This window comes from Protomyctophum parallelum, assembly GCF_964188405.1.
Source record: "Protomyctophum parallelum genome assembly, chromosome: 23".
In the NCBI taxonomy this organism is placed as follows: domain Eukaryota; kingdom Metazoa; phylum Chordata; class Actinopteri; order Myctophiformes; family Myctophidae; genus Protomyctophum; species Protomyctophum parallelum.
The window spans coordinates 23249658-23275992 of record NC_139715.1 but is presented as its reverse complement, the minus strand read 5'-3'; the positions used below and the strand labels follow the sequence as shown (position 1 = coordinate 23275992).

Genomic DNA, 26335 nt, shown 5'->3' with positions numbered 1-26335 from the left:
TGTTGTGTTTGCCTGTTAGCCTATCCCAGTGTTGATTGTCTGTTTCAGTTCACCTGTGTCTAGTTAGTCATTGTCTATTTATATGCACTAGTTTGTTCAGTTCCTTTACAGATCGTCGCTTAGTGTTAGTGTGCTGTGTTCTGTGTATTGGCTGCCAGCCGTACTGAATTATTCAGTTCTTATTTTTGCCTGCCCCATTTTATGGGAAGTCTAAGTTAGAAAGTAAACATCCTGAACTTTGAATCCTGATGTTTGTCGTACTACTTTTGGGGCCTCTGAACGCACCCTGACAAGCATCATGTCCAGGGGGTGTACTTGTACATCATGTCCAGGGGGTGTACTTGTACATCATGTCCAGGGGGTGTAGCAAATTTGTACATCAAGCAGCATCACGCTACAGAAACAGGAGATAGACTCCTGCCCTATTAGGCCAGTCAATCTAAGGTAAAAAAAAGGGGGCCTAACGCAAAAGTAATCGTTCAAGGTTTTTTATGATCCTCAGGGTCATCCAAATAACATAAGTATTATATAATTTGTGGATCATGGTAAATTCAGGGGTTGAAAGGCAAAAAAAATGCTTTAATGTAATGTGTCAAACTAGGGGATGTTCATGATTCTGAATCCATTCGAAGCATTAGTTTAGCAAAAAAACCACTCATTGGGCTTAAAACGGCCATGCCCACTTGCCCAAATGTGCTGACATCATCAATTTGTGATGACGGCATTGGCCATTTTTAGCCCAATGAGTGTTTTTTTGCTAAATTAATGCTTGGAATGGATTCAGCACCATGAAAACCCCCTAGTTTGACACATCACATGCTACATAAAGCATGATGAAATATTTTGCCTTCTATAGGTTGTTAATGGTATGGTCACATATTATGCCAATTATGAAAATAATAACATAATGCAAGGTAGCATCCGGCAGTTTCTACATGCTGGGGACCCATACTAAACATTTATAACATAAAACCTTGGTTTACTCAACATGTCCAGGTTCACAATGGGGCTCTATGGGCTGGCTACTAGACTACTGCCGACATGTGCCCAAATGTGCTGGCTATGGCTATGTTTTGGCCAACTTTCAACCCCTGAATTTACCATTATCCACAATGTACTATAATAGGCTACTCTATTTTTAATATGCTATTTGGTCAATTTGGATTAAACTAAGCATCATAAAAAAACATTGAACTTTTACTTTTGCAATTTATTTTGAGTCAAATCTTATGTACCTCATCATGGCTCAGCAAGGCGTTACTTCACTCCGGATTTGGCTGTGTATTCAGCCAAACTGTCTCTAAAACAGTCATCTGTCTTTCTAGGGAACCGCCAGCAGAGGGCGATGTTAACCAAGGAGAAAGCATCCAGTCCTGTCATGACCTGGCAGACAGGAGTGAGATCACACAATGTGGGGATTTTCTGAAAGTAGAGGCTGTCGGTCAGTTCATTATTGTCATTTAGTGTAATAAAAATCAAACCAGCCTTCCTCTACAGTACATCACTTGTTCTCAGTGGTTCTAACAGGTCCACAGCTAAACGAGTGATAGATAGGAACCAAATGGAAACGTATGGGTTTGTAACTCTGTGAGAGTGATGATGTGTCAGTAGAATGTCAGTAGCATGGTCAGTAGGCGTATAATGTCAGTATTATGGTCATTATTATCAGGTTTTCTAGGTACCCAAAGTCGCTTTACAGAACAGAAGTAAAAACAATTTTATTAGAAAACTAGTTAAAAGGTTTTTAAAAGGTTAAAAACTAGAAAACAAAATCAAAAGTGGACAAACAAGAAGGGTGTGTGTGTGTGTGTGGGGGGGGGGGGGTTATGTAGGGTAAGCCAGTCTGAAAAGGTGGGTTTTGAGTGTGCTTTTGAACATTTCGAAGGTGGGGGCAGCTCTGATGAGTGAGTTCCACAGAGAAGGGGCGGCCACTGCAAAGGCCCTGTCACCCCAAGTTTGTTTGTAGGATTTGTGGGGTTCCAGTTGGTTGGCAGTGCTTGACCTGAGGGAGCGGGAGGGGACATGGTGGTTGATGAGTTCAAAGAGGTAGAGGGGGGCCTGATGGTTCTTGAGGGCTTTGTAGGTGATGCTGAGTATGAAATAAATTCTGAATTTGACTGGGAGCCAGTGGAGTTCACGGAGGACAGGTGTGATGTGGTCCCTGGATCGGGTTCTGGTGAGCAGGCGGGCGGCGGTGTTCTGAACGTACTGTAGTTTTTTGAGAACCTTGGTGGTGACGCCATACAGGAGGTTATTGCAGAAGGCGGGCGATGTTGCGGAGGTGGAAAATAGGCCTACTACAATGTAGAACTAACTTTTGAGTAAAAGTATAAAAGTATTGGTATCAAAATGTATTTAAAGTACCAAAAGTAGAAAGTACTCCAAATGCAGAATGTCTCATTTCAAGTTTTCAAATGTATACAAAATCTTTTGAAAATTGCAGATCTACAAGCTCACATTGTGAGCTTGTAGATCAGCTATTTTCAAATGGTCAAAATGTGTACAGGGCTGAAGTTGTTAATGTGTGTTTTGTAATAACAATCCAAATCTACAAAATAATTAGTAATTCAAGTTTTCAAATAATTGTATTGGCGTAAAAGTACAATATTTGTCTCTGAGATGTAGAGGAGTATACTAAAAAATGGAAATTGGAAATACTCAAGTAAAGTACAAATACCTGGAAATCGGAAATACTCAAGTAAAGTACAAATACCTTGAATTTGTGTAAATGGGTTCAGACTAAGTCCTGCTCAAGGACACTAACTCTGGGGGAGCCCGGGATTGAACTGGGAAGCGGTCAATCTACCCTGGCCTGAGTCATGTTTACACACACATACACACGCACGCACATACAGACGGACGGAGGGACGGACGGACAGACAGACAGAATGAGTAGGAATAGGGTGCACAGGCGTAAGTCTATCTGATATTGTATAGTTGTGGCCATCCAGGATTGCCATAGCCATCAACTGACCATGTGTATATTCTCAGTACTGTATGTGCTTATGCAGATGAGTGATTCAAAACATTATTTCATGGTTCAAGCAGATAAATGTCAGTACAATAATCCTAACATCTTAACAGTTTGAGAATCATGGTAGAATCACTACTCTACAGGGATGTCTGGATGTACAACAAGAGAGGGAGTGGACACCTACTTAGGCATAGAAAGCATAACAAAGCACTCTAGTGACTCTTTTACTCCAGCCACCAGGGATAGATTACGTAGTGGGACAATGGGCCCAGTGCCCAGGGGCGTCTGACCTCTAGGCTAGGGCACGTGGGGTATGGGGATCGAGTGTACAAATTGGACCCTTTCTTATTATTATTGGGCTAAATGGACCAATAATGTATATCAAACCTGGGATCCTTGGAATTAAAACAAAGGTAGAGATTCACTGAACTAAACTATTCTGGAACCCCGCATACACGGTAGAATCCTCAGTGTTAATTGAACTCTGAGAGTGTACAAATGGAACCATTTGGTCCATTTGGTTCCATTTGCACTTTTGAAGTTACAGACCCGTAGAAGTCCATTTGGTTACATTGTGTACACTTTTGGAGTTACAGACCCGTAGGGGTCCATTTGGTTCCATTTGTAGCCTACACTTTTAGAGTTACAGACACGTAGGTGTCCATTTGGCTCCAGTTAGACATCCTCAGAGTAAAAGACCCATAAGGGTCCCGACCCCAACGCTGAGAGGCAGAGCTCTAGGGGCCTGCCGCCTTGGCCCCAGACAATTATAGTGCAGGGCCTCGGGTTCTGCAGCCAAACTCCTGATAAAATACTTTGCCCAGTGCCCAGGGACATCTGGTCACCAGGGCCTTGGCTCCAGCCAACCTCAGTGCAGGGACTCTGGTTATCTGCCCAGTGTCCTGCAGGGGCCTCTGACCGGGTTGGCAGAGGGAGCACCAGATGCGCACCAGATTATGTACCAAACAAGAATCTGTTGGACTTTTGGGGCTAACCATAATGGTGAGAGACTCATACTGTTTAGATACAGTATGGGAAACATGCATAATGACCTTTGGCGCCCCAACGGTCATTATGCATGTAGCCTGGGGTCCACCTATGCTTTCTATGGCATAGGCAGCTCCCGGAAGGATCCGCCGGGAGAATCTAGACACAGCTGCGCGGAGAGGAGTGTGTGTGTGTGTGTGTGTGTGTGTGTGTGTGTGTGTACATGTGTGCGTTTGTGCGTCAATTTAACAAAGATGCAAACGATCAGAAATCAGCAGAGAGTGATCGACGTTTGACCCAGACTTTTTTTTTCCTCCGTCTGGGTTTCCGAGGGTATTATGCATGTTACTCGAAGAAATCGTGCAATAACATCATTTGATGTAATTTTAGAACAGTATAGGGTGCCCTGAATAGGACACATTCAACACAGTATTTAAAGTAGTGTTTTATTTATTTATAAACAGCCCAAATTAGAATTATATCAGTGTTATGAGTGGAAAATCTCCAAAATTATATGGTCGGGTATAGTTTGAGACATTTATAAGAATTATATGTTTATTACTGGATTTCTGGATTGACAGTGAAACGCTGTTCTGGCATTTCTGTCTTTAGACAGGGAAAGGCAAATATAGTCTACACATAATGAGCTTTGGGTTGACTTTAGCTTGCATTTTCGTACAAATGGGACAGTAACAAAGTCTAGATACAGAGTGGAATTAGATGGGACTACTTGCGGTAGAGGAGGGGGTCACCATGGATGCCATGTCTCTCCTTGGCCCACTCCTTTTCTCACTCTATACCAAAATAGAATATAATCTCTTAGACAAAGGTAGCCAGTGAACCATTAGATTGGCTGTTTTCACTGAAAGGTCACATATTAGACTGAGCACCGAAGCCTGATGTAATTTATACATCCTACCTGGTTCAGGTTTTTTCTCCCCATTCTGAATTCCCATAGACTGTTTTATATTGCGTCAAAATAAGAACCGTGTTCCAAAAATAAACTATGAAAATAATCTTGCGGTTTGACCCGAGAAAACAATAATGTTATTGCTTTACCATCAACAGAACAGACTGTATCAAATATGAGTGACTGACGATTCAGTCACCTCCCTGAAAATATCGCCGGGACAGTTTGTTTATTTTTGGACCACTATATGAGACGATTCTAAGATGACTTAATGTTATTCTCCATAGAGAGCCAGGGGATGAACAAGTGATGCCAGGACCGCACTACTCTATTATGTCATGCATAGAATAGGAATGCTAGGGTTCAAGCGGTTATTGCCATCACTTTAGTTCATAGGAATATACTGTAGTGTAGGCCTATAGCACATCTTTGACTGTCTTTGGTGCTTTGAAGGTGGTGTTGTGTTTCTTTAGCTGTTGCCAATTGAATTTCCCTCTCGATGGTAACTAAAGCAAACCTGAGCCGTGATTCAATTTAATGAACGGAGTTCACCCTCTGAGTACAGATTATGTTAAAACACTGAGCCTATTGAATTGAATAAGATCATGAAGACAAAAGAAAAGGTTTGGAATGGAAATTTGATTTTATTCACGGTAAAATATTCTTGAATGTATCCATTTGTAAGAGTGCACACTGCACACATGTAACCAAAAGCACCATTTAAATTGCTGATTTTACTGTGTGCTTAGCATGTGTGAAAGAGATTAGAATTAGGCTATACAGTAAAGCGGCACTATTCAACTTTCCTCTTCTACCCCGGATTTGAACCTGGTTTAGTGCTTATGTGCTGAAATGTTTTGCCATTGAGCTAATCGAGCCGGCCTGCTTGCTCAGAGAATACATTTTATCTTGACCATCAGGTCAAAATGTGTGTCAGATCCTGTGTCCAGGTGCGACATGACCTTTGACACAATCCAGAGAAGAAAAAGAAAAGCAAGGCAACGACATTAAAAAACAAGCAGTAATTCAATACAGTGAGGACATGAATAACAAAAAATAAAAGATCAATTAAAAGCAATGTTGTAGAAGTGGGTCTTGAGCTGTGCTTTAAAAATGTCTACAGAGGCTGCCTGGCGAAGGTACAGTGGGAGCTTGTTCCATGCCGTCGGCCCGTAGAAGCAAAAAGCTGCTTCCCCGTATTTTTTAGTTGCCATTTTTTTAGGCAAAGCGAGAGCAAATAGAAGAGCAGGAAGACAACATACAATGTACAAACACCCCAATTGTAAAAGGCATATTGTAATTACATGCTCTATACCATACAGACCGACTGTGTTTTGCTTGTGCCTGTTGTAATTCATAGGGTGGGACGGGAGATCAGGACAAGAGAGGTAAATTGAGAAACATGATGAGAGAGAGAGAGATAAAGAAACAGCGACAAAGAGCGATTGGAGCACAGTGAGACATGAGATCGACGTGAGATAGCCATGTAGTGGGGTTAAGCCCCCGAGGCCATTCCTCTGAAAGCCGAAGACTTGTCCCACTTTAAACAGTTTCACCTGACGAATGAGTCACTCGTCCTGGTCAGAAAACAACTCATCACTTCCCATGTTGCCTCCAGGAAGACGATAATTGGGGAGGGGGGAGAGGCAAACAAAAGACAAAGCAAACAGAAGACAAAGGCAGCATAGCGGGCCTCTCAGTGCGATTAACAAAAGCGACGGCCTCATTTGTCGGAACACAAAAGCGGCCGGGCGGCTTTAATTAAAACTTGTCCCAGGTACACAATAAAACAGGATATTGCTCATGTAGTCCTCTTTTGTGATGTACATTCAGAGGGGTCTCCCTGCCACGACGAGATGCACGGTGTCAAATGAACTCCTCTCGGGAGTCCTGCGTAGACGGCATGTTGTTCACCTTACGGAAAATGACAAGGGCAACCTTATCTGCGCCACTCATGCGTATGACTCAGCCGCACAGGTACAGTAAAAGAGACGTAGAAGGCTGCAGGGAAGGGCACTGCGTGTGACAAATGGTATTGGACTGCTAATAAGATCCCAGCTCAACAATCAATAGGGTTTAGCTCGAATGAGTAATGCACGCAGTGCGGTGAGTCGCATATACGGTAGACTTTATAGTCAAGTCCTGTAGTAGGCAACGTACACATGCATGTTGTTCCGTCTCCTTTACTGTCGGATCATACAGCCTACTGCCTAGGACTTGTTTGATTTCATTAGATCTCTCACCGCAACCCCGTGTCTCGTCTGTGCACGTGAGGTTTTTACCAGTTTAGTAGGGAGCTTGTGCGGTGCCTGTCTAGGAATTCAATGTCCCTTTTCCTTTTTGTGATCGAATTTGGCAAGGCAAAACATTACCACATGTCTATCTCTTCTGAAATTGCTGCCGTAAAGTTCTCAGAGTCAGACCACCCATGGGCTACATTTTGTCTTCCCTTCAGGCTGAGAATGAAACTACACCCGGGGTGACCTTGACCAAAATCATTGTTGTTTCTGCCAGCTCATTTTTGTGGTGTCGCGTTAAGCCAACCATGTGCTGCCACAACCACAATGAGCCAAAGGTTAGAACTGAAACTATGAGCTGAGCCTGTGCTCACTGAACTTTCTGCACATTCTTGGCACTTCATTTAATCTTTATTTCTCTCAGCAAAGGTGTATTTGGCCTGCAGCGTTGGCTTATTACATGTGTCTGATTATTTTGTTTTTGTGGTTACACTAGTCACATGCACCATCACACATTTGCAAAGTACATAATTACAAACCATAAATCATTGCCAACTACAGAGAAAGCGGTTAGCTACACACAAACAAACCTCTATCAATGAGGGTTAACAGTGAAAATGAGCTGTAGATTGAGAAATCTTCCGATTTTTCATAATTTTTCAATGCAATATGAAATGAAATTAACACACCAAAATGGGTTAAAAACCTCAATACTGAAGGGCGTTCAGGTGTGTGGGCTTAATTCTCATAAAAGTGTTACTTACACCAAAACTTAAACTGTTTGTGACAGACTGCCGTTCCGTTCAATATTGCACAATTCTCCACTGACAGGTCGACTCTCCACTGACATATCCGACAAGCCTGGACCTGACTGTTGTTTACGAGGGAAATGAACATCTAGTCTCACGCATGAACATGCAGCTTCTAGTCTCACGCACATGCCGTGTTTGAGCAGACCCTGTGATTCATTTGTCAAAAATAGCCCATATTGTCAAAAGCTTTAAGATTGTGTATCTGCAAATGTCAGCCAGGGCCACGTGTCAATTCACCTGTATATTTGCTCCCGGCTTTACATCTCATTGACATTTATTTACACACTTTGCTTTAAATGTCATGCAAGATGTTCAAACACAAACAAGACCATGAATGGTAGACCCATCCCATCCTTGTTTCACTCACTCCACTCCAAGAAGGTCTTTCTGTCTGATTTTCCCTCTCTCGTTCCTCTTGTTTACATTCTTAATCCAATAGGTACAACCGTAAAGTTCCTTCGTTGAACAAATAAGGAAAAGGGCAGCTATAGTAAAGGTGGCAGGCTACCGTAAGAGATCAATGCGATTAATGAGCACTCAGAGAGGCTGCTGAGATTCAGCCTAGACTGCAGGGCACCCCGGTGACTCACCTGGTAAGAGTGTGTATCTTCGCTGGCGGGCAGAGACCTTGTATCTCCATACTTTCACTTTTTATGTGTTTCCCCCTGCCCCCCCAAAAGCTCCAATTTCATCCTACAACAGTCTTCTTGCATAAGTAGCAGATCAACAAGCTCAGAACACGTCACATTGTGATGCGTTGTGATCTTGTAGATCTGCTATGTTTGGAAATGTTGAAAGTTAAAGCGGTTAAGTGTGTCTGTGGTGCATTTTATAAATATTGAACCAATGAAAAGTATTAACAAGATCTTGTGACTAAATAATGACTACAATGGACACATTGTGGACACATAATCCTTTCTGCAGCTGGCCCACGTTCGAATATGACGTGAATCTCTTTTCTTCATGTCATCGACTACTTACCTGTCTCCCTGTTCACTGCCACTATCAAAAACATAATAATTATAATCTTCGTGGATCCTGAACTATATTTGTCGTGTCGCAAATGGTTTACAGACTTTCCGAGGCGTGTCGATTGGATCAGAGAGAGTAGTATTACTTTTGAATGAGCCTGGTGCACAGAGCAATATTACATTTACTCAATTTAAGGCCTGCGAAGAACAATTTCAAGCATCCCTGCAGTGGATGCTGAGAATCTTATCTGACACCTCCCTGACTGAAGTATATAAACGATGCTGTGGGTAAGCCTTCACTTTGGGCCTGTACTGACACAAACAAACGCACACACACACACACACACACACACACACACACACACACACACACACACACACACAAACATGCGCGCACGCATGCACACAGCTGCTGTTATGGGTGTGTTTGAAAAGAGATTCCCCAAGGAGATGAGGAAAAACACACAGCCTTGTCCTTTGAATCTCATCAGCCGGTACCTGCACTCTTCTCCTATAGCTACCATTGGCGGTGCAATACCTCCTTGAAGATGACTGATAGTGACATTGAAGACGGGGAGAGAGCAGTGCCACTGAGGGTTCACTATGCCATACCACGGAGAGCAGGCTGACAAATGATTCTTAAAGGTCCTAAAAGGAAGACAGTGCTTCCTCGGTCATACATATAAGACAGTCATTTGCCTCCCAGAGTGCAGGCGAGGACGTGGCCTTGACCTTTCTGCTGGGCAAAATGAATAATAAGCAAGGTGGGATCTAATGGCTCCGCGGCTTCCATGTGGATCTCTGATGTGCATCATGTCATAATTGATAACGCCAGTCTTGCCCTCATGATCTGACATTATGAACTCAAATACATTATGAAATACAAATATTCACAATGTCTGACCAGACAGACAGACAGACAGACAGACAGACAGACAGACAGACAGACATATGACCCCCTTCTCTCCTTCTAGCTGTGGTTTGCTCTGATGATGTTTTTGCATATTGTGACTGTCATTATGGACAATATGAAGCTTGTTTGTTCAGGAAAGGTTGTGACAGAACACATACAAGTGTAAATAATACATTGAATAAGTGTCAACATTGTGGGGGGGAAAAAAACCAATAAATATACTTACAATAAAACATTGCAGAAGAAAGCTGAGTTGATCGTATACTAATGCACAAGCAATTATGAATAAGAACACATACAATTGTCAGTTTCACAAGAAAATATTAGGTAATTAAAGCACATTTCCTTTGCTGATAATATATTCTTTTTTTTTGGTCATTGGTATTAGAAGCAGGAGGTGCTGCACACACTCGCATAATAATTCTATTTCAAATTAAAAAAAGGCTCTCAGTTAGGTCAGCTCCAACCTAATTAATTTCTTCCAGTGCTGTGCTGTCCTGCTGCTGGAACGTCTCCATGGTCCCTTCGGCTCAAACAGCCCCTTGTTATTACTTCATCATTGGAGTGGAGAGGCATGGTGTTTGTCTCGTTGAAATAGCCCAGTGGTTCTCAAACCTTTTTCATGTCAAGGACCCTGAAATTGATGTATGTATTCGGCCGCAGATCCCCACTTGAAAACAGTTTGTGCCAGGGACCCCCCCCCCCCCCATAAGAGAAGGTAGATGGTATCAAGATTTCTCAAAAGAATTATAAAAAAATGAGCCAAAACGTGAAATAGGAACTGGAACCTTCTGAAGGACCCCTGGGGTCCCCAGACCCCACTTTGAGACCCAGTGAAACACCCCACAAGGCCACCTTTAAAGATAGACATAGCACACGTGGTACCTCATTAATAACGGTTCTGCAAGTATAGGTTGTGTTATTTAGGTGCCTAATATATTTCATATTCCTATGTATACAGTTCAGAGATGAATATAACAAAGAATAAATAAACATATGGTGGGTTTTTTTGGAACAGTTGAACGGGGGTCTCCTTTGTGAATATCACTCTTGCTTTTTGCACATCAGTTTTCCCTGCATTAACATCGCTGTGCGGCGGTACACAATACAATTAGGTTGGGCCCAGATGCTTGACTCAGCCACGCATGGCTGGTCAGAACATTCATCTTCGATGCTACATATGGACTATGGGGGCACACTGTAAACTCTTGAGTGTTAATGAGTGTTCATTTTAACTGCTTCATTTAACTGTGAGTCCTGGCCCTGGTTACACACAACCAGACATTTTGGCCTGAGGTTAGTGCTAGAATAACGGTCATGGGGTCACTCAATTAGTTAGGATTCATCTTCCAGAGCGCATGGATGAACAGTAGATTTAACTCATTGACTGCCAGAATTAATACCGGTCTGTCCAGTCACTGTCATGATCTCTTTTCAGGACCTCTGCCTTATTCAAGGGGCGGAAATACCCCGGGTCTTGAACTGGAAGTTAGCGAAAAGCTAAGGGATTCTCTTTAGAAGACATTTTGAAGCTCTTGCTACTGAGATGATCGATTATTTCTGTGGAAAAATCCCACCCTTTAACATGTTTATCAATGGGTGAGAAGCGCAGCTTGCCAGACCTTTGTCTGACAGAGTGTAGTGGGTGGGGCTTAGTGAAGGGTCCATTGAATCTGCTGGAACCTTCTGATTTCCAGGTGGGCTCTAGGACCATTCAGCTTCACTCAAACTACACGGAGCCTATCCATCCAGACATTTTTTGTTGAAATATGTTGTTTGTGGCCAAGGTCGTGGACGGGTGAATGGTCCGACTGATGACACCTTCATCCTTAGAGTCCTGCCACTAGCATGGCTAAAACACGTGAGTGGCCAGCACATGGTGACTGGTGGATGACTGTGTTCACTAACTTCAGCTTCGCACATGCGTGCAACCAAGTATGAACAAGTAAGCCTGACACAAAGGTCACATGAAGTTTTTCAGAAGATTACTCACACTATAGCGTCCCTATTCTGGGGTGTACCGTCAGCGAGGTGAAGAGATTTGGTCTAAACAGAGCTTGTATATCTCCTATTTTTGGAAAAATCTTTCAATATTTAACTCAACTCTTTGCCTTATGGAGGTGCCTGGAACAAAATATTTTGAGATGGGGTCCCACGGCCAAATATTCATTCATCATTTTGGGGGTCCTTGACATGAAATCGTTTGAGTTTGTCAGAGAACAGCTAGGATTTAGAAGACATAATAGTGTAAAATCGGTCTCAGGTCTTAAAAGTGGTTAAAACGATCCCTAGCAAGACAAAATATATGCCTTAATACATTTTAACTAGATCCAAAAATATAAACACCTTAAATATTCTATGTATTTTATGCATAGATAATCTTTCACTCCATAGCATAGGGACTGCTTCTGTCGCATGGTCATATGCCCATGTGTGGTCTAGCTCTATATGTATGGAATGCATATAAAAAACAACGTAATACTTCCTAAGGATGATATGAGCATCAAAGCGATATTTTAAATACTTTTTATTATCACATTTTGTCCACTATGGTATACCTTAATGAATATTTTAAGCTTTGGACTGGAGCTTATTTCAGTGTGCGGATCTTATCTTTTTTCTATTATTAACTTTAGCCCGGCACCTGGCGTTTAGTTAGTGGATGTGCATCCTCTATTGTATCTTTCTCCATATTTGTCTTATTAGCCAGGGATCCTTTTAAACCATGATGGGCCCTCTCTCTGAAATGTTGCAGTGTGTGTTGGAAAGCCAACAGCACACAAGGCGTGTTCAGGGATATTATTATTGATAGGCGGCGCGTGCGTCATTTTTTACGGCTTCATTATTTATCTGTATCTGTATATGAGGTGAATATTACTCATCTCTAGCTCGCAGCAGCACGTTAGTTCCATTCAGAGAGAGAGCACAACAACAAACAGGAGTCTGAATTTAATTTCATGCTGTTGATCTGCGTTTACAACTCGAGCATCTGACTGACTTTGGGGAAATAATTTGATTGCTAAAAAAGCGGTGTCTGTCCTGCATGCATTGCACATCACAGACTCAGAAATATACTGTAAACAATCCACAAATCATAACTGTAAACTATTGCAGCAAGAGAAGGGTCTCGAGGACTTAATTATTGACTGTTACAGTACTTGGCAGCCACGCCAAGGCAACCTCCTAAATGGTAAATGGTGCATTTATATAGCGCCTTTATCCAAGGCGCTTTACAGAGATTGTGCATTACATTCACCCATTCACACACACATTCATACACCGATGGCGGCGGAAACCATGCAAGGCACCAACCAGCACATCGGGAACAATTAGAGGTTCAGTGTCTCGCTCAAGGACACTTCGACACTAACTCTGGGGCAGCCCGGGGTCGAACTGGCAACCTTTGCTACTGTATATTGGTGACTGTTTTTGCTCGACATCTTTCAACCCGACATCCCTATTTTTGGCACATCATTACAGGTGAAAACGTTCAAAATGCAAATAGCAAAAAAAAAGTCCCATCTACAAGCTACAAATGAGTTGCAGTGCACTGTGAGCTTTTTGTTCAGCTATTTTTGTTTAGCACCGTGACAAGGTATAAAATAGTGCTTCAGTAGTTAAGTTAAAACAAAGTGAATGCAATCATTTGCTAAACAAAACACAATCCATCTTATTGTTTCACTTCTTCTATGCATTATGTCCGCTCAAAGTCATATAGTTACATTATAGTCTTCCTAGAAACGCAGTAGGCGTATACTGTACTGTCTTTTATAAAAACGTTGATAGGCTATACATGCTAATTGCATAATTCTGAGTTGAATATTAACTCTGGATCATCCATTGATGGAAAATAGGCATTCCAGCTAAATAAAGACTGCATGGATATGGACTTCATCTTCATTTCCAGTTGAAAGCCAACTGAGAGCTCCTAAACTGTCACTTTCATTGACGTCAGTGTTTCCTTCATTCCGGGCGACCTTTGATTATAGTACAACTTATATCAATAGCTGTGATGTGTACGGCCTCTCTAGTCTCTCAAGACACGAACGAACGTCCAACTCTCTGACAGACCCACTTAACCTGCAGGAGGCTGCTTTGCGCCTGCATGGGAGAGAGAGAGAGGCATTCCAAGTCCATCTGATAGTGATCAACCGTGCAGCTGAGGGAGAACTATAGCCACAAGGCAGAGTTGAAAGCCAGCTGGTTATCCCACGATCATGTTCTTGGTTATTTCAAACACGTTTACTCCTTTGGCAGCTCAACAATGGATACGACTTTGAAACCATCATGATCTGCGACGTCGGCATAAAAAGCAGCTCTAACCTATATCACATTATTTCAACTGCTCTGTCAACAACTGTTTTAGGGATTCATATTAGCATTCATTTTAATTGCCAGAATGAAAATGAATGACGGGTGTGTAGTGCAGTGTAAAGTAACTAAGTACATTTACTGTACTTATTTTAGGTATTTTTACTGGAGTATTTCCAATTTTAAACAGGCTACTTTTACTTCTATACCCCACTACATCTCAGAGCAGGCAAATATTGTACTTTTACTCCACTGCATTCATTTGAAAGCTTTAGTTTCTATTTTCTTTGCAGATATAAATTCTTATATTATAAAAGATAGCCTACATTAACCAAAATTCAGCCCTATTCTATACACCGGTATAGGTTATTTGAAAATAGCAGATCTACAAGCTCACAACGACGTGATGTGAGCTTGTAGATCTTCAAACATTTTTGTACTTTTACCTTTGGTACTTTAAGTATATTTCGATGCCAATATTTTGTTTACTCAGCATTTTGAACACATGCAGGCCTTTTACTTGCAACAGAGTATTTAATGTATTGTGGTTGTGGTATAGGCTATTGCAATTGCTAGTTTTCCTTAAAGGACCTATAACATAAAATTCAACTTTTTCCATTTATTTTGTGTTTTTAGGGCTCCCATATGTGTTTTCTATCCCCACAAATAACCAATTTTGAACAATCAGGCTTTCATATCATACAGGTGCTTTAATGGAAATTGCTCTCAGGAACAGCTCAACTGATTTTGGTCTCATCATGATGTCATCAATGTCACCCTACTTTGTATAATTCCTCCTCTTCTTTAGTCTTCAGTTCCAAATTTGCATTTCCACTTTGTTTACAATGTCCACCATTGTTGATTTTCCAAGTTGGCATGTAATGGAAACAAGCCTGGTTTTATCTAGCATCAGTATTATAATGACTCAAATATTAAATAATCTGCATATCAGCACCCCCACCACCTCAGGACATTGTGGTACTGCATCTAAAACTGCTTTCAAAGTCCAGAAAGAAATGGACTGGTTATAAATATATCAGAGTGGTGATTGAGGCTCAAACCATTAGAAATAACTTTGAGGGACATAGACAATATGATATTAAATATTAAAAGCAGTTTTAAAATCCATGTTATTTGCGCTTTAAGTAAAATATCTGAGTAGGCCTACTTCTTCCACGGTCCACCACTGGTGTTGTGGTGGCATTTTCTTTCGTGGGGTCTATGTTGTTCTACCTGCAGACTCTCCCACCCCAGAACACTTCATGTTCGCCCCTGACTAAGCTTGGCGCAGTAGCCAGCCCTATTTAAAGTCCATCAATGCATGTATTTGTTCCCTTCTTCCCAGAGCTTCCAATGGGAGGAGCTCTATACGATGCAACTGCATGCGAAGCTTCCCCGAGTCCACCTCTAGAGCATGCAAATGACAGAGGAACTCCACTCCAATATATCACGGTTTGGATCACTACAGGGAGCGCACCGCACCGCACGGGCACAGCACAGGATATGCGCGCTCCTCTGCTGGCAGGACTGCGAAAGATGACAGAAGTCAGCACCGGCTTTTCCCCCACTGTTGTGTTCGATCTCGTGGCGTGGCCCTGTTAATGAATTAAGTACCTACACAGTGGAGGAAAGACAGAGGAGAATGAAGAACGTCCCAGGACTCGAATGAACAGCAGATCAACGTGAGGCGAGCGCTACTTTGTTTTATTATGGAATAACCGCGGCTCGAACATTCATTGTACAGATTGAAACGAGAGGAGGAAGAAACTGCGGATCGGAGTGAGGCAGAAGGGAGTAATAAGACTGCGCGTAAAGTTTCTGTGATCATCATTCCATCTTTTAAGGAGCACATCGGATCGGACTCGAGAGAAAGTGTTGGCGAGGTTCAATGCGTCGCAGCCCCGCGCCCCCCGATGGAGCCAACACTGTAACATTTGGAGTACCAGGAGTAGCCACTCTTTTTCCTTTTAATCAATTGAGCCGGTAAGCCAAAGACGACTGTATTTTTATTGTACCATCATTTTGTATCGTATATTGTTCCCCTTTTTATATTAATATTATAGACTAGCCTGATATTAGGTAGACGATGTTTAATAGCTTTCAGGCTACCCAGGTGTCCACAAATGAACACCTTCCGACACGATGTTGTAGCCTAACTATAAGTCGTTAATATTGCTCTCAGTTTAGGCTGTCATCATAATAAATCGGTATTTACAAGTGCGCCGTGTCAGCATGAAGCATTTATGATGATGGATTAACATTTCTGAAGTGATTTGCTACTATACCTCCATAACATATTCTATTTAAGCATGCACCGAAGAGTTAGGCTGCTGTTTCACTCTCTCCTTGTTTAAATCAAGAAACGAAAAGTCATTTAAAAGTTGTGTATAATATATGTCACAGTATCATGACAACTATAGGCAGGCTATAGCTCCCACCTCTAGATAGATAGATAGATAGATAGATAGATAGATAGATAGATAGAGGTGGGAGCTATAGCGTATAGTTGTCATGGTACTGTTACTGTGAGGAGAAAAGAGAGAGACTTCAGAGGGCTATACTGTAACTCACCGTGCAGGACTCAGGAGGCTATACTGTCCTATGGCGCTGCGCTGGCTGCAGGCATGCACCGCGCTGATCTGCATAGTGCAGATTTACTGGCTCTGTTGCCTTTCATCTTTAAGCTTATTAGCAGTGGGCATGTAGGACATCTGCACACCGAACACAGCATTTTTTGGCCGCTCCGTCTTGTTCTCTCAAACATCTGCGGGTGATTTGATTATGATATCTTTTGGTCAATTAATTGCATTTCTTGCTCGTGCTCTAGATGAAAACTGATATGGGCTAAAGCTTGTTTTGGCATATTCTTTCCACCTCCCTCCTTTGGTCTACTTTTTTCTGTCTTGCGGAGGCTAGCCTCTGCCATTTGGCACTTCAGGACAGGTCCAGGAGGGTGTGCAGAATGTGCACATTCGGTAAGCACAAGTGCACCTTGCTCAAGAAAAACAGTGTCTCCATTAGCTTCTTATTGTGGTTTATTTAATTAGATTTGGATGCCAATTTTGGGGTTGACTGCTCCATTGTTTTAATAGCTTGTGTGCCTTTGTACCCACCCCAAGTTGTGTATTTTAATGAAGAAAATTTTAAACTGTTTATTTTTAATTATTTACAAGGCCTTACAATTAGGCTATTGGATACATTCCAAACCAAGATGCACTTTAATATGTTTGAGTAAAGTAAGAAGAGTCTCTTCATGCCTCTATATATCTGCCAGCTCAAATTAATGGGGCAGCTTCAAAGATCAGTCAACCACAGAACAATTGGGGAAATAATGGACTAATATAAACTCCCCAGAGGCAGGCTGGTGTGTTTTCTTGTGGTCATCAAGAAGCAGTTCAGTTGGATTACCATGACATGAAATTAGATGCTCAAACTGGCAATGAGGGAAAATATTTACTACCCTGTATACTGTAGGCTACATCCCACTACATCCCATATTTGGGTTTAGTCTCCTCGGCATTGCAGGTGGGCATGCAGTGCTGCGATTTTGTGAAATATCCCATGCAAATTGGATTTGTCATCCTCAAGCTGAACAGTCACAGGGGCCATTAGTGGGCGAGAAAAAACCATAAGGACAGAGGCAGGGGGGGGGGGGGATAGATAGTCAAACTCTGTTCAGCCGCAGTGTACTCTGAGACAGGAAAACCCTTCAGATAAATACAGTGAGGCTATTTCTCAAAAGACGCACAGAAAATAGGCTCCGCACACCCACGGAATATTGGATCAGCCGAGAAAAGACGAAACGAGGGGCAGGGGAGGTGAACTCTCTCTCGCGCGCCTCTTCAGTGGGCGGATGTCACAATTATCATTCCCTGGGATTGCAGTGGAGAGATGCGGGCCGCTAGTAGGCTCGATGCGGAGGTGGGTGCAGGGTCGTGTCAAACCTGCAGGGCAACTGGGCAAGCCACATCACTTAATACAGCGGGGGGGGGGGGGGGGGGGGGGGAGACCGTCAGTGCCACCATAATTGAGGACGGCAAACAAACAAACGCACGCACGAACACACACACACACACACACAACACACACACACACACACACACACAACACACAACACACCGGTCATGCTCATGCACATGCAGAAACACGCTCCATTAGTGCACGCACATACGCAGAGGTAATGGGAGCACCAGGGCCTCTAATCTTCCCTCCCGTGTCAAGCTGAAATGAATCTGGCCTCGCTGGATGCAACAATTAAGTCTCTCATTCTCAGCCCCTCCAAGTTCAGAACCAGAACACCTAGCACTTTAAAAAGAAGAAGAGGTGGGGGGGGGGGGGGTGATCTACTTTTCTTCTACTGCTCAACGTGACTATATTTATTTTCAATGCTAGTTTAAATGGGAGCGAGTTGTGTAAGGCTGATATATGGATGAATGCCTTTTCTATAGCATGCAGCATCAGAATAGGCATTATTGAAGAATATAGCTGCATGTGGCCTGCTGGGTGTATATGCCACTCATTGCTGTGTTGCTGTTGCACGGGGTCTTTTGTCACCAACACTGACAACAAAGTTGCCTTTTGTCACGAACACTGACAGGTCGCCTTGTGTAACTACAGTATAAACCCCTTTTTTATGACAAAGCCCTCTATCAGACATGGGGGAGTTCAGGTGAAGGCCAGTGGTTTCCAAAGTGAGTGCAGGTACAGAGTCCAATGAGTCCTTGAGGATATTCTTCAGAAAATAAAGAGCATAGTATGAAGTTTGTTTTCATTCACCTTTAAGAGAAAATATGTCTGTGCCTATATATCTATGTTAAGCAAAAGTCCCTGTTGTTGGTTATGGAATGGAAAGCCAGTGTTATGACGAAATGTTCTGTGAACCAAGGCCATGCAGTGCACACAATTCACAGCCTTTGTATAAAGTGCAGCCTTTCTGTGTTGATGCCTGCCGATCACACAGTTCTAGAGTTCAAGATCAAAAACACGCGATTCTTGTTGTCTGTAAATGCATTAATCTAAATCCTCTATTATGAATTGATATATCTGTCACTGGCTCATAGGAAAAAAATGAAAGAACCTTGCAGGCCATGTTGAAAGCGGGGTCGTGCTTTCAGAAATGCGTTTGGCCTTTTTCAACTGTACTCTGCAGTACTCTGCAGTATTCACTTTTAATTGGTCTTGAAAGCCTCGTCCAAGTAAAACCTGCAGGAAGGTCATCACAAGGCCCAGCTGCTTAGGCCATTAAGCATACAATTAACGTACTTGCCTGAAAAAGAAGTTTTTATAGCTTTGAAAGAAGAGCTACTGATGCTAATCAGGCAGATTCTTGTAATCTGACTAATTCTGATTACATCATTTACTTTCCTAATTTGCCCAGGCCATGCACTTGGCAAAGAGGTCCATATAATACCATCCTATGTGAGATTACCCTCTAGAGCTGTATGATGGCCATTGGCAGAACCACTGTATACAGTTCTGTGCACAGTGGACAAGTCCAGGTACAGACAAGCACTATACTGTTGCATTATGGTGCTAAATGACCCATTAAAGCTTAACCTTACATTGCAACAAACAAGCACAGGTCAGCATCCGCAGGGCTTCCAAGCCTAAGGCTCGTAAGCCTTTGCTCTATTGGATTCCACACATCACAAAACATATAGGCCATTTAGATAAGAGAATTTTTAATTTGATGTACTTTGAATAGTTAAAATGGACAAACACAGGGAAAATAAATAACACTACAATGCATGCCTGCCTGCAACAGCCCCGAAATCGTGCACGACGGCACCCACATGCACACACAGACTAAAAGTTCAGCACCACGGACAGCGATCCTGTCATTTTGGAACCCACTTCAACGGAAGCAAATTATGTTGGACGTGTATTTCCTATTATGGGCCCGCTTGACATTCCACCCCTGGGGCACTACATTCCTAATGCTTAGCATACAGTAAAGTTGGATGTGATGGGCCCTCGGGGGGGCGTCCTGGGCCCGAGGACAGCCGTACTTTCCCCCCTGAATGTCTGTCCCATGGATGATCATAGCTATAATAAGAACAAAGTGACAAAGGCTACATTGTGAGAACAGCCCATAAAGTATGTGATTTGCAATAGCTTGGCTTTGGCCGTGTGTGCTTTAGCCAGATTAAAAAACAAGAACACATTTGACAGTTTTTCTCTCTCTTTTTTTTTTTTTTTTTGTACGGCCATTGTTGCATCGTGCTTACCTTGTCACGTAGCTTCCAGCTGGAATGCAATGCCTCTGTTGGCATCTCTCCAAGCCTCAAATAGAAATCATGTTCATCAATCTGGTGTTCTTAAGTGACAAAGGCTACTTTGTGTGCATAGCACATAAAGTATATATGACATGGCTGCAGCTGTGTGTGCATATGACAGATTAGAAAAATAAAAAATAAAACATATTTGACTTACCCCATTTGAAGAGGAAGGCCATTGTTGCCTCCTGCTTACCTACCTTGTCATGTAGCTTCCTGCCGGAATGTAGAAGTATCTGTGGCAGGTCTCCAAGCCTAAACAGAAATCTTGATAGTCAAAAGCATTCATCATTGGTGTTCCATTTTCCCAAAAGAACATTATGTTTTTAGATGCTCTGTTTCCTGGCAGGATGACCAAATAGCCCACCCAGTTGTATTCTCACAGAGTAATGTATTACAATGTAGAATTGCTAGGTCCATTCTTACTTTGCAAGCTTAATGCCGTACACACTTCTCCAAGTCTTGTATGAGTCTCCAAACTGTGTGTTGCTGTTGATTACTATTAATGTGTAATTTCAATCTAGGAACACAACTTCCCCAATGTGTTCCCCACATGGATTTCTCCTGACCCATAAAAACACAGTACCTGGAATTCTGTAGTATCCTTCACACAAACACACATGCACATGTCTGCGTGTGCGTGCACACACAGAACCAAATGGCCCTATGGGTCCATTTGTGCACTATCAGAGTTCTTGAAAATGCTTGAAATAAAATGTAAAAGTTTGAGAACCACTGGTCTAAGGGGTCTAACATGATCATAAGAGAGCTTCACATTTTGTTCTACGGCATAACTTGCACCTATTAATATCTCAACTGTGAATTTTGAAGCTGTCATGTGCATTTCTAAACTGAAATGTGTGTGGTTCGTAAAAGGTGAAATGTGTTGATTTGGATTGTTAGTTAGATTATTAGCAGCTAACACAGGATGATGGGGTTGTGCTTTTCAAAGAGACATTTGCAATGTTGTTTGCCTATTTTAACTGTCCTCTGCAGTATTCTTAATTGGTCTGAAACGCCTCCTCCAATGAGACCAGGAAGGTCAGCACATGTCTCAGCTGTTTAGGTCATCAGGCACTTAATTAGCTTACCTGCCCTGGAAAACAAAGATGTTAGCTTTGAAAGAAAAAAGACCAGCTAATCAAACATCATTGTACTCTGACACATTCTTATGACTTAATTTACTTTCCTAATCTGCCCAGGTCGTGCACTAAGACAAAGAGATTTACACAATGCATTATGCTAGATTATGCTTTAGTGCTGCATAGCCATCTGCTGTGACAAAAGTGACAAAGGCGAAAGCCCATAAAGTACAGTTTCTGACATGCAATAGCTTGGCTGTGTCTGTGAAACACACACACACACACACACACACACACACACACACACACACACAGGAAAAACACTAGAGGAAGGCCATTAAATGTCTTTCGCTTGCGTATGACAGATTGAGAAAAAAAACCCATTCCTTACAACATTTGAAAAGGAAGGCCTTTGTTGCCTTGTGCTTACCTTGTCATGCAGCTTCCGGCTGGCATTTAGGCAACATGGCAAGTCTCCAAGCCTAAACGAAAATCATGTTCTTCAATCTAGTGGTACACCTTCCCAAAAGAACAGCCTATCTTCATATTTCCCATGCCCTCTGTGTTTCCTGAACAGGGTGACCAAACAGCCTGCGCAGTAATGAGTAATGAAGGAAGAGAGATGTCTTGATCAAATTGTAATTCACTAGATTTTCATTCTTTATTTGCCTCTGGGGTCGGTCTCCCAACTTTATTTTAGTTTGTTGACTAATATTGATTTGTAATTCGTTCTCCGAATAATAATTAATAATACAATAACAAAACAAAAAAAGCACAATGCGCTCGTACATGGCTTTCCTGTAACTCATGAAAACCACAGACCCAGACTTCTCTAGTAACCTTTAAGGACCACAAAGCTATATTATTAAATGTCTGGAGAGGGCACAGAGTTGCTCACCCATGCAGCTCATAATCCCCTAGGGACACCCCGCTTCCGAGTATTCGGAAGGTGAGTGTCACAGCTTGAAATAACAGGAATGACCGACCTTGGATGCATGCATATCAATGGTGACAGTCCATTGTGTCGATCTACTAAGTACTCTAGGTGTCTGAAGTATAGTCTAAAGAGTTGGATAACAGTGACTGATGGATTCATGAACCAATTCAATTACAGAGGTGAGGTTTGCAAGGTAAATGCATAATGACAACATGAACGTTTCACTCTGCAAGTCAATAGAATACACATTTATTTACGGAATTTTTGGGTTAGTAAATAGTCATAAAGAGGTTATATCAATTAGTGATCGCTCGTGACTCAAGCATGTGCACGCTACTAGTTAAACATTCCACAGCACATCCCTGCGTGTGTGCATGGCATGCATGTGTGCGTTCGTGCATGTGTGCATGCATGTGCACCAGCAATATATTGGTAGACCTTTGTTTTGTTTCTGTCTAATGTTTGTGGTGAAGCCGTCATGTGCATTTCCAAACTGGAATGTGTGTGTGGTCTGAAATGTGTGTGTGGTCCTTAGGGAGACGTTTATCGAAATGCCATCTCAGCAAAAAGTGACAATAGTTACTTTGTGAGTTACTTTGTGAGCTTAGTTTACGTATGGTGTAATCTTGTCATGTTGCTTCCTTCAAGATGGAACGTAGGTCTCCATGGCAGGTCTTCAAGCCTTAGGGCACACTCACACATCTGCGTCAGAAGTGCTGTAGTCAACGCATGCCGACGCCTCCTCCCATATTGTCTTGGGCAGTACTGTTAGTTTGACTTACGTTGGGAGTGGTTGGCTTATACTGAAAGATAACTGTGTGCGACATCTCTGTTGGCCGATAAACGTTCACCAGTGTTGAACACTACAGTTCATAGGAGTTGTGGTGCATCAAAGCACCACAACTGGATGGTTCACCCCGTGTATGTGTGACTGTGTGACTGATGGGGCCCTTATAGTTCATCTAGAAGAGGGTCTGTGCATGAGTGGCAGTATTCATTTACTTATTTTCATTTTGAGTGACGCTAGCGCCTCCAATGCATGATCTATGGGATTTTCTATGTTTGCTTAGAACGTAAATCGTTTTCCAGCCAAGTCTATGGACTTTAAGGACATTACAATGTTTGTTTAGAGCACTTATGACGTAAATCGTTTGCCAGCCAAGTCTTGTAGATTGGCTAGTTGTGGTGAACTACTACTTGTGGTGTGGTTGTAGTCAGGTCTGAGGATTTGAGGTTTGATTGGACCCTTATGGGTCTGTAAAAGTTTATGTATGAGTGAATCATGGTCATTATCATGGTCAGTATCATGGTCATTATCATGGTCAGTATCATGGTCAGTATCATCAATATCATGGTCAGTATCATATCAATATCATGGTCAGTATCATGTCAGTATCATCAATATCATGGTCAGTATCATCAATATCATGGTCAGTATCATATCAATATCATGGTCAGTATCATGTCAGTATCATGGTCATTATCATGGTCAGTATCATATCAATATGATCAATGAGAGAAATCAGGTCCCGCACACTGTCTTCACTTATATGCCAGTAGTTCATTAGGCTACTGAGCGTTACAACGTCTCTGTCGCCTTCATCAGGTCAAGGACTATTTTCTACAACGTATCGTGATTCAGTATCATGTCATGTCAGTATCATGGTTATAGTGTCATGTTAGTATCATTGTCAGTATCATGGTCAGTATCATGGTCAGTATCATGTCAGTATAGTGTCAGTATCATGGTCAGTATCATGGTTAGTGTCATGTCAGTATCATGTCATTATCATGGTCAGTATCATGGTCAGTATCATGTCAATATCATAGTCAGTATCATGTCAGTATTAGTCAGTTCCATGGTCAGTATCATGTCAGTATCATGGTCAGTATCATGTCAATATCATAGTCAGTATCATGCCAGTATAGTGTCAGTATCATGGTCAGTATCATGGTTAGTGTCATGTCAGTATTAGTCAGTTTCATGGCCAGTATCATGTCAGTATTAGTCAGTTTCATGGTCAGTATAATATCAGTATCATGTCATAACCTGTCAGTACCATTTGTGCACTCTCAGGATTTTACAGTGTAGATTAAGGTCCCAAAGTAAAACATAAATAGCAAAAGACCCCTGTGGTACCACAGTGAATGAAGTATATAGACCCCTGTGGTACCACAGTGAATGAAGTATATAGACCCCTGTGGTACCACAGTGAATGAAGTATATAGACCCCTGGGGTACCACAGTGAATGAAGTATATAGACCCCTGTGGTACCACAGTGAATGAAGTATATAGACCCCTGTGGTACCACAGTGAATGAAGTATATAGACCCCTGGGGTACCACAGTGAATGAAGTATATAGACCCCTGTGGTACCACAGTGAATGAAGTATATAGACCCCTGGGGTACCACAGTGAATGAAGTATATAGACCCCTGTGGTACCACAGTGAATGAAGTATATAGACCCCTGTGGTACCACAGTGAATGAAGTATATAGTTAATAATGCCTCACGGTGCCCATGCAGCCCACAAGCTTACAAGGCACGTTATTTAGAGCACATTCAGAAAACAGGTACTTCCATTACCGATATATCAATGGCACGTCAGAGCTCATACAAACAATAAAACTCAAACAAAAAGAAACAAGCCATCAAATTATACAACTAAGCCTCGAAATAAACTGAATTAAGAACTCCTCTTCCACTTTCTGTGCTTTACCTCTAAGGTTTGTCAACATAAAATATTCCTGTCTAAGTATAGCCATGCTAACATGTCTATAACCTTTAAACATTTTTTTTCAAAAAGACTGCATATAAGTCGGAGCTATGAGAAAGATTCTGACAAAACATTACAAGTTGGAGGTCCATTCACAGGGACTTTTCCATACCCTGAAAGTTGGACATTTCTCATTTCCCCACTTGGTATGAACACCCAAAGTCCTCGAAGCTTATAGAATTGAGAACTGCTCTGTGGGATTTGGAGCAGACTAGATAACATCAAATTGCCACTAGTGGGGGCCCTCCTTTACCTAGCCGGGGGGTGATTGATTATTATGTTATTATTAATTAGCGGGTCTACAAGCTGGTCTGTGAAGTTGTACATATGCCATTTTTCCCTTGTTTTGCGTGACACTGCCATATAGTTTTCTACCCGACAACCTGGCGGTGACGTTATCCCTTGGCTTACATGGTGACACAGGAGGTGGTACTTAACTCATCGATTGCGCAAAACGCTCTAAAGCGTTTTATTAATCTCGAGCGCCGTCTGCGCATCACGCTCTAAAGCGTTTTATTGGTGTTTTTACTGTATACTGTACATCAACTTCTCTGACGCCCGGACAACACATAATGTAACACTGATCACCTCCAGAAAGATCCGCTGTGAGATCCGGGAGTTTAAAGCCCCCCACCTCCTGAAAAGAGGCCTGGTCTAACCACATTCCAGGCATGCCGTATCCATTACGACGTACTGGGGAGGCGGCATCGCCGTCCTGCACACGGCATAGACCAACGCAGATCAGGGGATCTAAAATGGAGCTACCCATTTTCTAGTGTGTGTGAAATTTGTGAATACACTCGATTACCCTTCCCCTCCTGTTTCTACATGGTTTCTCCCGAGGCATCTCTCCATCGCATTACAGTTTCTTCCCCCCCCCCCCACTCATTCACACAGATCCACTCGACACAGCCCTCTCTAATTCTTTCCAACGACAACTCACCGGTCTGCCGCCTCATTCTCGGAAATATAAACCCGTATATAAACCAAGAATAATCTCCAACGGTCGATCGCCATTTCACGCACAGGTATACGCGAAACGAATGACGTATTCTCGAAGGACCGCCATAGGAGAAGCAGTATACATCTGACCAACTGTCTTTTTTTCGCCGTCGCGTCAGCCATGTTTGGACAAAGAAGCAGTATA

General features: G+C 42.3%; 1 protein-coding gene across 1 annotated transcript in view; it reads left to right on the top strand.

The window, feature by feature from the left end:
• The first annotated feature begins 15580 nt into the window (after window positions 1-15580).
• Window positions 15581-26335, top strand: part of slitrk6 (SLIT and NTRK-like family, member 6) — a 29855-nt gene continuing 19100 nt past the window's right edge. Inside the window, exon 1 of the mRNA XM_083758953.1 lies at window positions 15581-16098. The gene's annotated coding sequence lies outside the window, so the exon portion shown is untranslated. The remainder of the gene's footprint in view (window positions 16099-26335) is intronic.